The sequence below is a fragment of the Dromiciops gliroides genome, chromosome 6, assembly GCF_019393635.1.
Source record: "Dromiciops gliroides isolate mDroGli1 chromosome 6, mDroGli1.pri, whole genome shotgun sequence".
Taxonomy (NCBI): Eukaryota; Metazoa; Chordata; class Mammalia; order Microbiotheria; family Microbiotheriidae; genus Dromiciops; species Dromiciops gliroides.
The window spans coordinates 207,610,388-207,624,477 of record NC_057866.1 but is presented as its reverse complement, the minus strand read 5'-3'; the positions used below and the strand labels follow the sequence as shown (position 1 = coordinate 207,624,477).

General features: G+C 40.0%; 1 long non-coding RNA gene across 1 annotated transcript; it reads left to right on the top strand.

Annotated features, from left to right (window-relative positions):
* Window positions 1-931: 931 nt before the first annotated feature.
* LOC122732524 lies at window positions 932-11,016 on the top strand. Its single transcript, XR_006353628.1, has 3 exons — window positions 932-959; window positions 3,530-3,710; window positions 10,935-11,016. It is a non-coding gene; the product is annotated as an uncharacterized LOC122732524 (long non-coding RNA).
* The last annotated feature ends 3,074 nt before the right edge of the window (window positions 11,017-14,090 follow it).

Below are 14,090 nucleotides of genomic sequence, written 5' to 3'. Positions count from 1 at the left end.
TGCCCCACCAAAAAAAAAAATGTACAAATATAAACTGAGGCAAATGCTCTCTTAATGGAATTTAGATATCTCCTTCCTAAAGGGGAAGGCCAGTTCTTGAGAATTAAATTCCCTTCTTCCTGAAAGGGAAGGAGGGGAAGCTAGGTGGTGCAGTGGATAAAGCACCAGCCCTGGATTCAGGAGTACTTGAGTTCAAATCCGACCTCAGACACTTGACACTAGCTGTGTGACCTTGGGCAAGTCACTTAACCCCCATTGCCCCGCAAAAAAACAAAAAAAAGAAAAGGAAACCAGAGAAAGACAATGCCTGTAAACATTAAAAGAAAGGTTTTATTAAGCAGGGAAGAAAATTTAGCATTATCCTGGGTGCTGTTCAGCCTATTGCCAAATAGGACACCATGCAATAGATTGCAAGGGTTTATTTGAAGGAAAGGTGGGCTTTAAAAGGCCCACTCTCAAAGGGAGGAGGGGGTGTGTGAGGAATTCTATGGATACAGGATGTGCCCTTTGATACACAAATCAGAAGGCATTCTTGGTGATTGACAGTTCAGTTCAAGGTCTTGATGAGATCTCTTCAAAAAGAAAAAGGATCATTCCAAAGTTGGGGAATAACTGAAGATAAAGTCCATATCCATAGTCACATATCCTGCAGTCAGACGATTCTTCAGTTGGCTTTGGGGTTACTGATTCCCAACACAACCAGCTGGGTTTCCTCTCCGTCATGCAAAGAATAGTTGATGTGTTGGCCAATGAAGCTAGTCCTTATACAGTTGTTATTTGGATAATTGCTTGAGTGTAAATCAAGGTACACATTTTCACAGTAAGCAATACATTAATTTCTTAACATTTCTGCTTGTCTGTGTTTTTTCTGAACTTCCTTCAGCTCCCTCCAAAGCTTTTTTTTTTTTTTCTTTTCAGGGCAGTGAGGGTTAAGTGACTTGCCCAGGATCACACAGCTAGTAAGTACCAAGTGTCTGAAGTCAAATTTGAACTCAGGTCCTTCTGAATCCAGGGATGGTGCTTTATCCACTGCGCCACATAGCTGCCCCCTCCCTTGTATTTTAAAACGTGTTTTCAGTAGCCCTCTTTTTTTGACATTATTATTGCTAATCAATCCCCCATCTCCCACAAACCCCTCCCACCAATTAATAACTAGGAGAATTTTTTTTAAAACCACTTATAACAAATAAGCAGAGTTAAAAAGAATCCGTATGGTGGCCATGTATAAAAATGTATTTCTTGATTCCATCACCTCTCTGTTAGGAGATGATTCTATGCTTTATCATGGGCCCTCTGGAGATGTGCCTTGTCATTATATTAATAGGTTAAAGCCTGTCATTTTCTTTTTATAATGTTATTACATAAATTGTTCTCCTAGATCCACTTGATGTAGGAGGCAAAAAAGGGTTAATAGAAAAACCCAAGACCCAAGCTCTAATACAGATATTAGCTCTAAAAGGGAGTCAGATTCCAGTTATTGGATAATTTAGGTTCTTGTACGCATAGTGATCAACATCCATAACGGACGAGAACGGGTCCGGTCAAAATAACAATAAAGGAAAAAGACAACCTATAGAAATTCTAATGAAAAATGATATTTTGAAACTAGCCATGGGAATCAGAAAGAGACATGCGCAGAAAAGGCCAAATTTGTCCCCAGATTCACCTTATGACGTGTAAACCCCCAAAACACACCTCCACTGAAAAAGGTACCCGCCTCAAGGGTTGGCTTAGGACTCCAGGAACTCCAAATTAGGATAAGCCCTCCCCTGTAACACCCCCAAGTGGAGAATATTATGAGAAGGACAGGCCCTCCCCTCTACCTCCCCAAGGTGGAGATTATTATAATGAGACTGATAATCAATTTATCCATACTATAAATATAACTGTCTTTCCTTATTTGAGAGATACTTTTCCAATATTCTGGTTCTCTCCCTGTGGTCACCCACAGTATTGCAATAAAACTTGGGAAACTGAGTCACTGTGGAGTCTTGTAATTCTTTTGGGACAACTCGCGATCAATTTGACCCCAGGATTCCAGCCCACATCACACTCACTTTACTCTGTCAATTCACACTACTCAGGATTCCCTGATATCTTTTCCCAACATTTTTTATGGTACAATAATGTTGCATTGTACATTCTTGTACATAATTCAGCCATTCTCCAATTGATAGGCACTCCTTTAAATTTTAATTCCTAGATTTTTCCTCCCTTTTGATCTCCCCTTTAGGACTAGGAAGTTTGTTTTGCTTGTGATTATTCCCCCCAAGTATTATCAGCAGATTCATCTGATGCTATTCCTCCTCCATTTTTGCATATTCTTCTCATCCACCCTAATCATAAGAAATAGCCAGTTCCTTCTTCCTCATTCCTACACTACAGTATTCCTTTTGCTTTCTTCTCCTAAGACCCTCAGAACAGAACGAATCCACCCCCCAGTTCTCTTTTCCTTACCTAACTCCCTCATTACCCTTTGAAGACATTACATTTCTGAAGAGACATTTACTTCTTCCTTTACAATGTTACCCCTTCTTCATCATACATCTTCTAATTCTGCAAGTAAATTTGCATTTTTAGGTTCTTTTGACTCTCCATTCCTTGCAACCATGGACAGCAGGTTTTGCCTAATAAAATCTCCCATGTGAATATTTGGTAAACCTGCTTCAGGGCATTTTAGAGCATATACAAGTATTGAATGAGGGAGGCAGAAGGAGATCTTTTGATTGGCTGTTTAGCCAAAATTGGGAGTGTGTATGAAAGGCATGAATGCCCAAATCAGCTACTCTGTGGCTTTTTTGTTCAGGAAGACACACTACTCTGGGCTTCTGGGTGACAGAGGGACCTTTCAGGCTCTCTCCCATCTAGAGCACCATAAAGCAGGTGAGTGCATGGCTTATGCCAGGATGGGACCACCTCCTGCGTATGTCTTCTTTCCTTTGGTATAGTGCCTTGAAAGGTAGAAAGAGGGAACCATCAGAAACTGGATTTCATGTTGGAGTTTACTGGCAGCTAAGCCTAGTGTGCCAGTTCATCATGAAGGAGTTGCCTACTTGACCCAGAACATAAGTGAATCAGCCCAGCAGCCAAGATAGTGTTTTATTGAAGCTAGGATCCCATTTTGTCCACTGCCTATGCCAAATTTCAAAAAGAATATAGTGGACCAAATGCTTTGTAGCAGCTTCTTTAAATTTGAGTCTACTCTGCCCAGGACCTGATAAGGTATAGGAGAAAGTGTGCCCTTGGTTTGGGGGAGATGTTTGTTTTACTTTAGTTGTTACTGTATGGTGTTTGTTTTTTTTTAATATCCCTTTGTAAAAGTCAGTCAATAATAATTAAATTATATTGGGGATTAACAAATCATTGGGTCAGTGATCTAGAAGAGATTCTGTGATCCTGATACTTGCCATACTTCATTAAGTACAGAAGACATCTTCTTATGACCACCTAGGCTGTTCCATGAATAACTGAAAACAAGCCATTCTTGTTGTGTTTTTCCCCATCCTGTTTTTCCCACATTCATAACTAGGTGACATGAAAGGATTCTTTGTGAAGAACTCTACCCTATCAGACAAAAGTTGAGATGGCTTGGCTAGCCCTGAAGAGAGAAGACCAGAAGGTGACAACGATATCCAGTAGATTAATATTGAGACCAGCAAAGCAGCATGTCAGTGGAGACTGCGCAGAGTAAGAGCCCAACATGCTCGTAGGTACTACACCTTGTCTTATGAGGAACGTGCTTAGTTCTATTAGAGAAAGCAGTGTAATAACGTTACCAGAAGACACAGTTCTTGCCCACGAGAGGTGTGAGTTGCCCCTTCCTTCTTGTCCCCATTTGTGAACACCACCTGCACGATTCCTATGCAAACTCACTTTCACCATTGATCACGTGTAAAGTTGTGGGGAAATGTGCCCTGTATTTATGGGAGGAAATATAGAAAATATATGCAGAGTGAAGTAATGACGCTGTAGTGAAAAGAACCACCACAGAACAATCAAAAGTCAAAGCTGCAGAATGACACAGAACAAGCTTGCCTTCAGTAAAGACACAGCTACCTCAGTCCTTTGCAGAGGCGGGAAGTCCTTGGGTGCGGAGCAGTCTTTCCTTTGCCATTTCATGAAATACCTTTGCTTCGAATCAGTTAGGTTCTGTGGATAACGAAAGAAAAAGTAAACACTGCCAGGGGCTATCATTTTGAGGCAACTGGGTGGTTCAGTGGCTAGAGTGCTGGGCTTGGGGTCAAGAAGACCCGAGTCCAAATCCAGCTTCAGACACGGAATAGCCACATGACCCTGGGCAAGTCACTTAACCTTCGTTTGCTTTAATCAACTAGAGAAGGAAATGACATTCCAGTATCATTTGCCAAGAAAACCCCCCTTGGACAATATTGGCATGCTATGGTCATGGAGTTACCAAGAGTCTGACACAATTGAATAACAACAATAATCATTTTGAGTGGATGTCTCCACAGAGTGGCTTATATCAGGAATAATTATTTTAGAGACTGAACATGTGTGAGCATGTGTGGAGGGGTGACAGCTGCTACAAATTCGTACTTGGTAATATCATTGTAAAGGTGAACATAAGGGAAAATGACAGAAAATATGTTGAAAAATAAAGTTCAAATTTAAGAAACAGAAGACACTAAAGGCTTGCAGCCTTCTCAAAAGTCTAAATATCATGCATACTTTCTTTAAGAAGAGTGTTAGAAGGCACTGAATCTGACAAGCACCAAAAAACTTCACCCCTCTTTTACCATATCTCTTACCAAAAGACCATCTCTTCTTAGCAGATGGGAAATAATTGGTTACAAAAATGGGAGTCATTAAAGAATTAGCTTTGTGTATAGAGTTAGACCATCAACTTTTATTGTTTTAAAATACATTTTTGATAGCTTTCCATTTCCCAAATCAACTTGGGATCTGTTATGTAATAGGTTTAAAACATACTTCATTCTTGAGACACAGTATGTTAGCTTACATAAACACATAGAATTAGGCAAAGAAAATATATGCCTAAGGAGTTTATTTTTAAAATACATTTTATTGATATATTTTGGTTTAATGTTGCCAAAATTTCTCCCAATATCCTCCCCCTTCCTCTCACAGAGAGCCATCCCATACAGAAAATATTTTTTAAATTAAAAAAAAGGAGGGGATAAAGCACCGGCCCTGGAGTCAGGAGTACCTGAGTTCAAATCTGGCCTCAGACACTTGACACTTACTAGCTGTGTGACCCAGGGCAAGTCACTTAACCCCCATTGCCTGCAAAAAAAAAAAAAAAAAAAAAGGAGGGCAGGTAGGTGGCGCAGTGGATAGAGCACCAGCCCTGGATTCAGGAGGACCTGAGTTCAAATCCGGCCTCAAACACTTAACACTTACTAGCTGTGTGACCCTGGGCAAGTCACTTAACCCCAATTGCCTCACTAAAAAAAAAAAAAAATTTTTTAAAGGAAAGAAAAAGGAAGAAGGGGAAAAAATCAGCAAATCCTATTAATATATCAGAAGAATCTGAAAATATTTGCAACTTTGACAAAAAAAGTACAATTACCAAGAAACTAGGGTAAAGATTGGCAGATACCTTTGTAAAGAACAGAACTTGGAATACAGTATTCCAAAAGGAAAAAGATAAAGGCTTGCAACCAGAAATAACAACTAGCAAAATAGATGAAACAAGCATCCCCTTAGGACCCTTATGTCTTCAAGGATCATGGAGAGTATAACTTATTTCACGTAGTATGGTATAGATGTGTGAGCAAAAGACTATACAAACATGGAGGAAGGGATGGGGGAAGCTGACATATGAACTTCACCTTTAAAGGAGAGTTGAACATACATGCACTCAAAAATAACTAGGTGTGGGGGGCAGCTAGGTGGTGCAGTGGATAAAGCACCAGCCCTGGATTCAGGAGTACCTGAGTTCAAATCCAGCCTCAGACACTTGACACTTACTAGCTGTGTGACCCTGGGCAAGTCACTTAACCCCCACTGCCTTGCAAAAAAGAAAAAAAAATAACTAGGTGTGGAAAAACATTCAACTCAATGGGGAAAAAAGTAAGAATGGTGGGGAGGCAGTATTTAAAAGGAGGGCAGAATAAGGGAAGGATTAGTCATAAAGATCTTTGGAATCCTGATCAAGAAGATCAGAAGAACAAAGGAAAGTAAAAATCTAATCAAGGTCTGGGGACAAGAAGAGCAGAGGCTGGTGAAAAAGAGTGGTCGGGGTAGTAAGGAGAGGGAAAAGTATAAGGATAAGATGAAATAAATACACAACAGTCAGAACATACAATCACCTATCAAATAAGTGGCTAACAGAATGTATTGGAAAGCTGAGTCCAACAATGTGTACTTGCAAGACACATACTTGAACATAAAGATTCAAACAAAATGAGACTAGAATAGAATTTATTCTTTAGGTAACCTCAAAAAAGCAGGGGAATGGGGGGGGTGCAGCTAGGTGGTGCAGTGGATGGTGCACTGGCCCTGGATTCAGGAGGACCTGAGTTCAAATCCAGCCTCAGACACTTGACATTTACTAGCTGTGTGACCCTAGGCAAGTCACTTAACCCCCATTGCCCTGCAAAAGAAAAAAGCAGGGGGAGAAAACAAGGAAATAGTAAATTAGATATATTTTTTAAAAGATACTTGAAGGCATCATAAACAAAGAATATCAGTGCTTAATATATATATACACCAATTGATGTAGAAAATTTTAAAGTGAGAACTTAGATAATCAAACTATAATAGTTGTAGGCCTCTTATAATTTAGAAATTTTACAAATAAGTAAGCAAGAAAGATGTTTAGGATCCAACTAGGATTTTGGAAAACTAAGATATTGATAGACCTCTAAGGATTACTGAAAGGGAACAGAAAGAAGTTTACATATTTCTCAGCTGTGTATGCTACCTTTACAAATATTGACCGTACACTAGGATACAAAAAAAAAATCCACAGAGTCTTCTTTCTCATCAGGTATTGATTCATTTTCTTTGTTTTGCATTATTTATTCAGAAATGTTTGGGCTTATTTAGAAAATCTGTAGGCTATCTTTCTGGTATTGATATCTTCCTGTTGGTTTATATCTTTGGGCTCAAAGTCTTTAAATCTTTTGTGATTTCTGACATTTCTTCCCATGTTACCCTATTGCTTATTTTCTGACTCCTTGCCCTGAACTTAAAGACTTTCTCAGCTTCCTCCTATAACGAATTCACTTTGTCAACATCAATATCCTCCCCAAGTGTCTTCTGAAGGGAAAGAGTTAGCCCCTGAGGCCAGTTCTCTATCCATTTGTACCACACTGGCTGTCTTTAACACAGTTATGATAATGGTAATAATAATATTAGATTGCATCAATATAATGCTTCAGGTGTATTATGTCCTTTGATATTCATAGTGAATCTTTTTTTTCTAACATTATAAACCTATACATTTGCTCAAAGCAAATTCCACATTGGCCATGTCCAGTAGAAGTTGTCTCATTCTGCATTGAATCTTCTACTTCCTATCAGGAAATGGGTAGCATGTTTCATCATTAGTTCTTTGAAATCCTTTTTGGTCATTATGTTGAGAAGAGTTTCAGCACAATAGTATTCCATCACATTTATATACCATAAATTGTTCATCCATTCCACAAGTTATGGGCATCCCCACAGATTTCCATTCTTTGCAACCTGAAAGAGAGCTATAAATATTTTTGTTCATCTTCAGAGTTTGTTTTGTTTAGGACTAATCCCCTTCTTAATCTGTCCTCTTTAATTCCTCCACCTCCCTTCTCCCCTTTCCATCCTATTTTCCTAAGTAAATATATCTCTGTACCCATTCTGTGTGTGTGATATGTGTGTGTCCTTCCTTCTCTTGACCAATTCATATGAGAGTGAGGTCCAAGCATCAGCTAGTGCCCCTAAACCCTCCTTTTTGGGAGACAAGGCCAACATGGCAGAGTACAAGGAAGCAGTGAGGTTGGCAATACAAATGTCCCCATTTCACGGATGTGGAAATTAAGGTCCATTGGTTTTACATGACTTTCCCAAGGGCACATGGCTAGTAATTAAGAGTTTGGACTTGAACCCAAACTTCTCATTCTGTCTTTGCCACCATAAAGGCACTCCATCCTGCAAATCACATCAAGAGTGACTGCCTCCTTGGCAGGTTAGGCTGAATGGGCTATGTCCCTGCTATGTTTTATCAATTCAGTATGAAATTTATCTATTAAGGGCCAGTAGTTTTCAGAACACAAGGTCCTTACCTTCATGCACCTTAGGCTATAAATGGGATAACACACAGGTAACTGTTAGGCATGGTAAGTAAAGGAATTAGAAGTGAGGGACCAAGTTGTCACTAACAGGGAGGAGGACTGAGGAGAGCTTCATGTAGCAGATGGCATTTTAATTACCCTTGAGAAGGGGTAAGGGGGAGCAGCTAGGTGGTGCAATGGATAAAGCACCAGCCCTGGATTCAGGAGGACCTGAGTTCAAATATGGCCTCAGACACTTGACATTAGCTGTGTGACCCTGGGCAAGTCACTTAACCCCCATTGCCCTGCAAAAAGAAAAAAAAGGAAGAAAAGGGGTAAGAATTCAGTAAGTCAGAGCAGGGAAGAGGGGTAAGGAATTGGAATAGGCAAGGAGGAAATAACTATCACTCTTTGCAAATGATAGAATGGTATCTTAGAGAAATCTAGAGAACTACTTGAAACAATTAACTTCTGCAAAGTTGCAGGATATAAAATAAACCCATAGAAATCATCAGCATTTTTATGTAAGACCAACAAAGCCCAGCAGCAAGAGAAAGAGAAATTCCATGAAAAATAACTGTAGACAAAATATTTGGGAGTTTACCTGCCAAGACAAACCCAGGAAGTATATGAACACAGTTACAAAATGCTTTTCACACAAATAAAATCAGATCTAAACAATTGTAAAAATATCAATTGCTCATGGGTAGGCCTAACTAATATCACAAAAATGACAATTCTACCTAGATTAATTTACTTATTCAGTGCCATATTAATCAAACTATCAAAAATATTTCATAGAGATAGAAAAAATAATAAAATTCATCTGGAAGAACAAAAGATCAAGAATATCAAGGGAAGTAATGAAAAAAAAAACGCAAAGAAAAGTGGCCTAGCCATACCAGATTTAAAATGATAAAGTGGCAATCATCAAAACTATGTGGTACTGGCTAAGGAATAAAGTGGTAGATCAGTGGAATGAATAGGTCAGACACACAGGACAGTAGTAAATGACTAGAGCTATCTACTGTTTGATAAAACCCAAAGACTCCAGCTTCTGGAATAAGAACTCACTATTTGACAAAACCTGCTAGGAAAACTGGAAAATAGTATGGCAGAAACTAGGCATAGACCAACATCTTACATATACCAAAATAAGTTCAAAATGGGTATATAATTTAGACATAATAGGCAAATTAGGAGAGGAAGGAATAGTTTACCTGTCAGATCTATGGAGAGGGGAAGAATTTATGACCAAACAAGAGATAGAAAACATTATGAAATGCAGAATGGATCATTTTGATTACATTAAATTAAAAGGGTTTTGCACAAACAAAACTAATGTAACCAATATTAGAAGGAAAGTAGAACACTGGGAAACAATGTTTACAGCCAGTGTTTCTAAAATATATAGAGAACTGAATCAAATTTATAAGAATACAAGTCATTTCCCAGTGGAGAAATGGTCAAAGGATATAAACAGGCAGTTTTAAAAACACAAAGGAGCTGGTTATAATTATCCTTATGGTTTCCTCAATGCTTAATATATAGTGCATTGCACACATGAGGTGCTTAGTAAAAGTTTATTGAGTGAATCCACAATGGCCAAAGTGCCAGGAAGGAAGAGGGAGTTCACCAGAAAGGACCCACTATGATGATCATGAGTGCTGTACAATTAACTATGAGAAATTGGAGGGCCCTGTCAGTATGTACATGTAAATAGAAGTTGTAAATGTAAAGACCAGGGGCAGCTAGGTGGCGCAGTGGATAGAGCACCAGCCCTGGAGTCAGGAGGACCTGAGTTCAGATCTGACTTCAGACACTTGACACTTACTAGCTGTGTGACCCTGGGCAAGTCACTTAACCCCCATTGCCTCATCAAAAAATTAAATTAAATTAAATTAAAGAAAAGAAATATCAAAGCTTTGGGAACAATCATGGTTCTATCACAACCGCTCAATCAACAAGCATTTATTAACCTACCGCTGTGTGTCAGGCACTGTGCTAGCATTCTGGGGATAGAAGGACAAAAATGAATCCATCCCTGCCCACGAGAAGCATATGTTCTATTGAGGGTGACAACGTACACAAGAATAAGCATATACTACATATACACCAAGTAAACTTTTGGTATAAAAGGTAAAGGTGAGCTAAATATAAAAGTATACCAAATATCTTTAATTATGTGTCCTGTAATAGCTTGTGTAGCTGAAGAGCTGAAGGCAACATGACAATAATATCAAGGACAGAGTCAGAAGCCCCGAGTTTAAATTCTACCTCTGACAGGGCTTATATGACTCTTGGCAAAACTTTGCTGATACTCAGTTTCCTCATCTGTGAAATGGGGGAGGGGATGTGGACAAGATCATCATCTCTTTTAGTTCTAGATCAATGAGTTATCCTCTGTGCCTCATCATGTATTTTATTCAACAACACAGTCTGGTTATTTCTAACTTAGAAGGACCAACATGGGCTGCAAATAAATGTACATTTCTCTCATGGCCATCCTCTTGATACCCATAGCATGTGCTTTGTTAAAATTCTCCACTCTTTCCCAACAAGTTCAGAGACCTTTTAGAAAATAAGTATTGCTCTATGCGTGTAAACAGCTGAAATTCTATTTCTAATACTGACCCTCAACACAGAGTTTTATTTGAAGGTATCTGGAACAGAATGACCTCCCTCCATTCAATTTTACAGGAGGAAGAGGCAAGAAACTGTGACCCAACATCACTTGAAATAATGATGCGTCCTATAGAAGTTTGTGTAGCTGCTTCTGGAGAACTGTTATTTTTAAGATTCACCGTTCCTTGTCCTGTATATTGCCTAGCAGTGAGGCCAGTCTGCAGTCTTTACAAGGTCAGAAATAGACTATGAAGCCAACACACCATTAAAATAGATGTGGGAAGTACACCTTTGTGGATGTTATTTCTGTTTGCTTGGATGAAGATTCAGTAAGACAACTTTGAGTGATACAGATTGAGACAGCTCTCCTCAAAACCAGAAGAGCCAGAATTTTAAATGTCTGAAAACACATGTGCAGAAACACACTCAATTCACGGAGCTGTGCCGGGCTAACCTTACATTGATCACCGTCTATTACTGTTTTTCCCTGGTTGTTTTATACTGACAGAGATCAAGAAGGGCCAGTCATATTTTCTATGCTTTGTTGCTCTGCCCCCTGAAACAACAGTAAAGTGAAATTTACAGGATTTCTGACCTCTGAAGTATTATTCTGTCAAAGCTTTAGAGACTGAAAATCCTATAAACTTCTTTTGGCTGTTCATGCCTGTAGTGTCATAGAAGGAAGGGAAATGACCAGGAAAAATAATGGGGTAGCCAAGGAGAAAGAACAAAAGTGCATGAATGAGTTGGTCTAGAGATGGTAGAAAGCTAAGTCTGATAGAGTAGACTGGGAAAAATGGATGAAACTTGACTAATTGTCTGCCTATACAAACTTTTCAAACAGCTACATTTCCAAGTAGGCAATGAACTCTTCCATAGGGATCTCCTGCTTGAGATCTGTTGGGGAAATTTTCATAAATTAGCTCAAGCAACTGAGTTAACAGAAAGCTTTTCAACAATTTCTCTCCAGGATAAATATGTTCTACAAAGCCCCCCATAACACTAACAGACTTTTACCTATGCTGCATTTAGAATGTGTTGTTCTTTCATATTTAAGAAAGACATGGCACACATTTATTTACATTGTACTCTGTCATTTACAGAAGAGGAAACTGAGGCTCTGAGACTTGCCCAAGATTCCACATCTAGCTGGTGGCAGAGTAACAATTTGGAGCCACAGCTTTTGGGTTCAAGATTAGGACTTTGTTTTTGTTTTTGGAGGGGCAGTGAGGGTTATATGACTTGCCCAGGGTCACACAGCTAGTAAGTGTCAAGTGTCCAAAGCCGGATTTGCACTCAGGTTCTCCTGAATCGAGGGCTGGTGCTCTATTCACTGTGCCACCTAGCTGCCCCAGATTAGGATTTTTTAAAACAAAAATCCAGTCTCCCCTCCTGGCTATGCTTCTGACTCTCTGGACTTCACCACCTTGATTCAACTACCTTCTCACCCTAGAAATTCCCTCTGAGCCTACGATTGCACCCTGAAACATCACTCCACCATGCCTGCCTCCTTTTCCCATTGATGAGTTCTTTCCAGGGCCTCTATTTTAGAGAGAGGCCCAGACTGGCCAAGCTGCATTTTCTTCTGAGCTGTGCTTCTGATTCTCAGGATTTGGCCCCCATACCCTTTGAGGGTACTTCTCTCCACCCTCACTCACCCACACATTAGCCCCCAGTCCTTTGGGGCTCCCTTGTCCTCCATTTGAATGTAAGCACCTTATGAGCAGGGACTCTCTTTTAGCTCAAATGTGTATTCCCAGTGCTTACTCATTTCCCTGCCAAAAAAAAAAAAAATTAATCAGTTCCCCAAAAATATCTTGAACTACAATCTCAATGTAAGGGATGTGGCAGCCAAAAAATCAATCAACCAACCATCATCACCATCTTACATTACTCTTGCCTTTGCTTCGAAAATTTTTTTGCACAATTACTGTTGTTAACTATTTCCCTCCATCCTATTCCCTTCCCCGTGATATTTACTCTATTTTCTATCTTCTTTCGCCCTATCCCTCCTAAAAAGTGGGACGATTGAAGTGACGCCACCTGCTGAAGAGTTACTGTAGGAAAGCTCCGCCATGAGGAAAAGGTGTCTGAGGGCAAGCCATGGGGCTTTTCCTTGGCATCAGGAAGTGACGGTTGCTCGTGGGCACTGTGGTAAAAAGTACGCCAATTTTTGAAGGACCACCCTTTCGGGGAGGAGACTGACGGCCGTGCATGGGCTACGCACGCCAGCCTGGCTGCTAAGCACTCCAAGTCCGGGGTGTGAGCTTAAAAGGCAAGGAGAGAACGGAAGTGAGATGTCTTTTCGGCTCTCCTGTTCACTGGCTGCGCTGCTCAGACAGACACTGACTGGAGTTTGACTCGTCCCGGCTCGCCATTAGCAGCACGTGCTTGACGTGGCTCTCCCCCCAAAAGGTGGCCTTGGGTTTTTGGTGAGTTTCATATGGAATACAGACTAAACTTAGACTTAAGACTATTTGTTTTGTATTTCTACTTTCCTATCCCTCTAATCAACATCACCTTGTAATTTCCAAACAATAAAAGCTCTAACTAGAGACCCGAGGCTTCTTTCATTTACTAGTCTGGGAGATAAAGAAGGGAAAGGTTAAAAAGGGGAGGTTAATGCTCTAGTATCCAATTTTAAATCTGACAGTACTGTCTATCAAAGCTACCAACCAATTAGCTTGGAGCTGTGTGTGCGTGTGGATGGGACGTTCCCAGTTTCACAGGAGGCTGGTGGGAGGAAGAAGGGGTGAGGCTGGCTCTCAGTCTCTTTTGTCAGGACTCTCTTGGAGAGTGGAGCAGAAATTCGGGCTCCCTGAGATAGACAGCTGAATATAGGCCTTTTTCTCTCTCTCTTCACCAAATTCTTATTCTCTATAATAAATACTTAAAAGTCTAACTCTTGCTAAAGCTTATAATTTATTGGCGACCACTCATTAGATATTTTAGACAGACTAGCTAGAATTTTACCCCTTTACAAAAGTGATTTGCTTCTAACTGCCCTCTCCCCCAATCTGCCCTCCCTTCTTTCACCCCTCCCTCCTTATCCCTTTCCCCTCCTACTTTCCTGCAGAGTTAGATAGATTACTCCACCCAATTGAGTATGTATGTTATTCCCTCCTTGAGCCAACTCTGATGAGTATAAGGCTCATTCACTACCCCACTCCTCCCTCATCCCTTCCCCCACTCCATTAGCCCTTTCCTGCTCCTAATGCTTTTATTATTTGT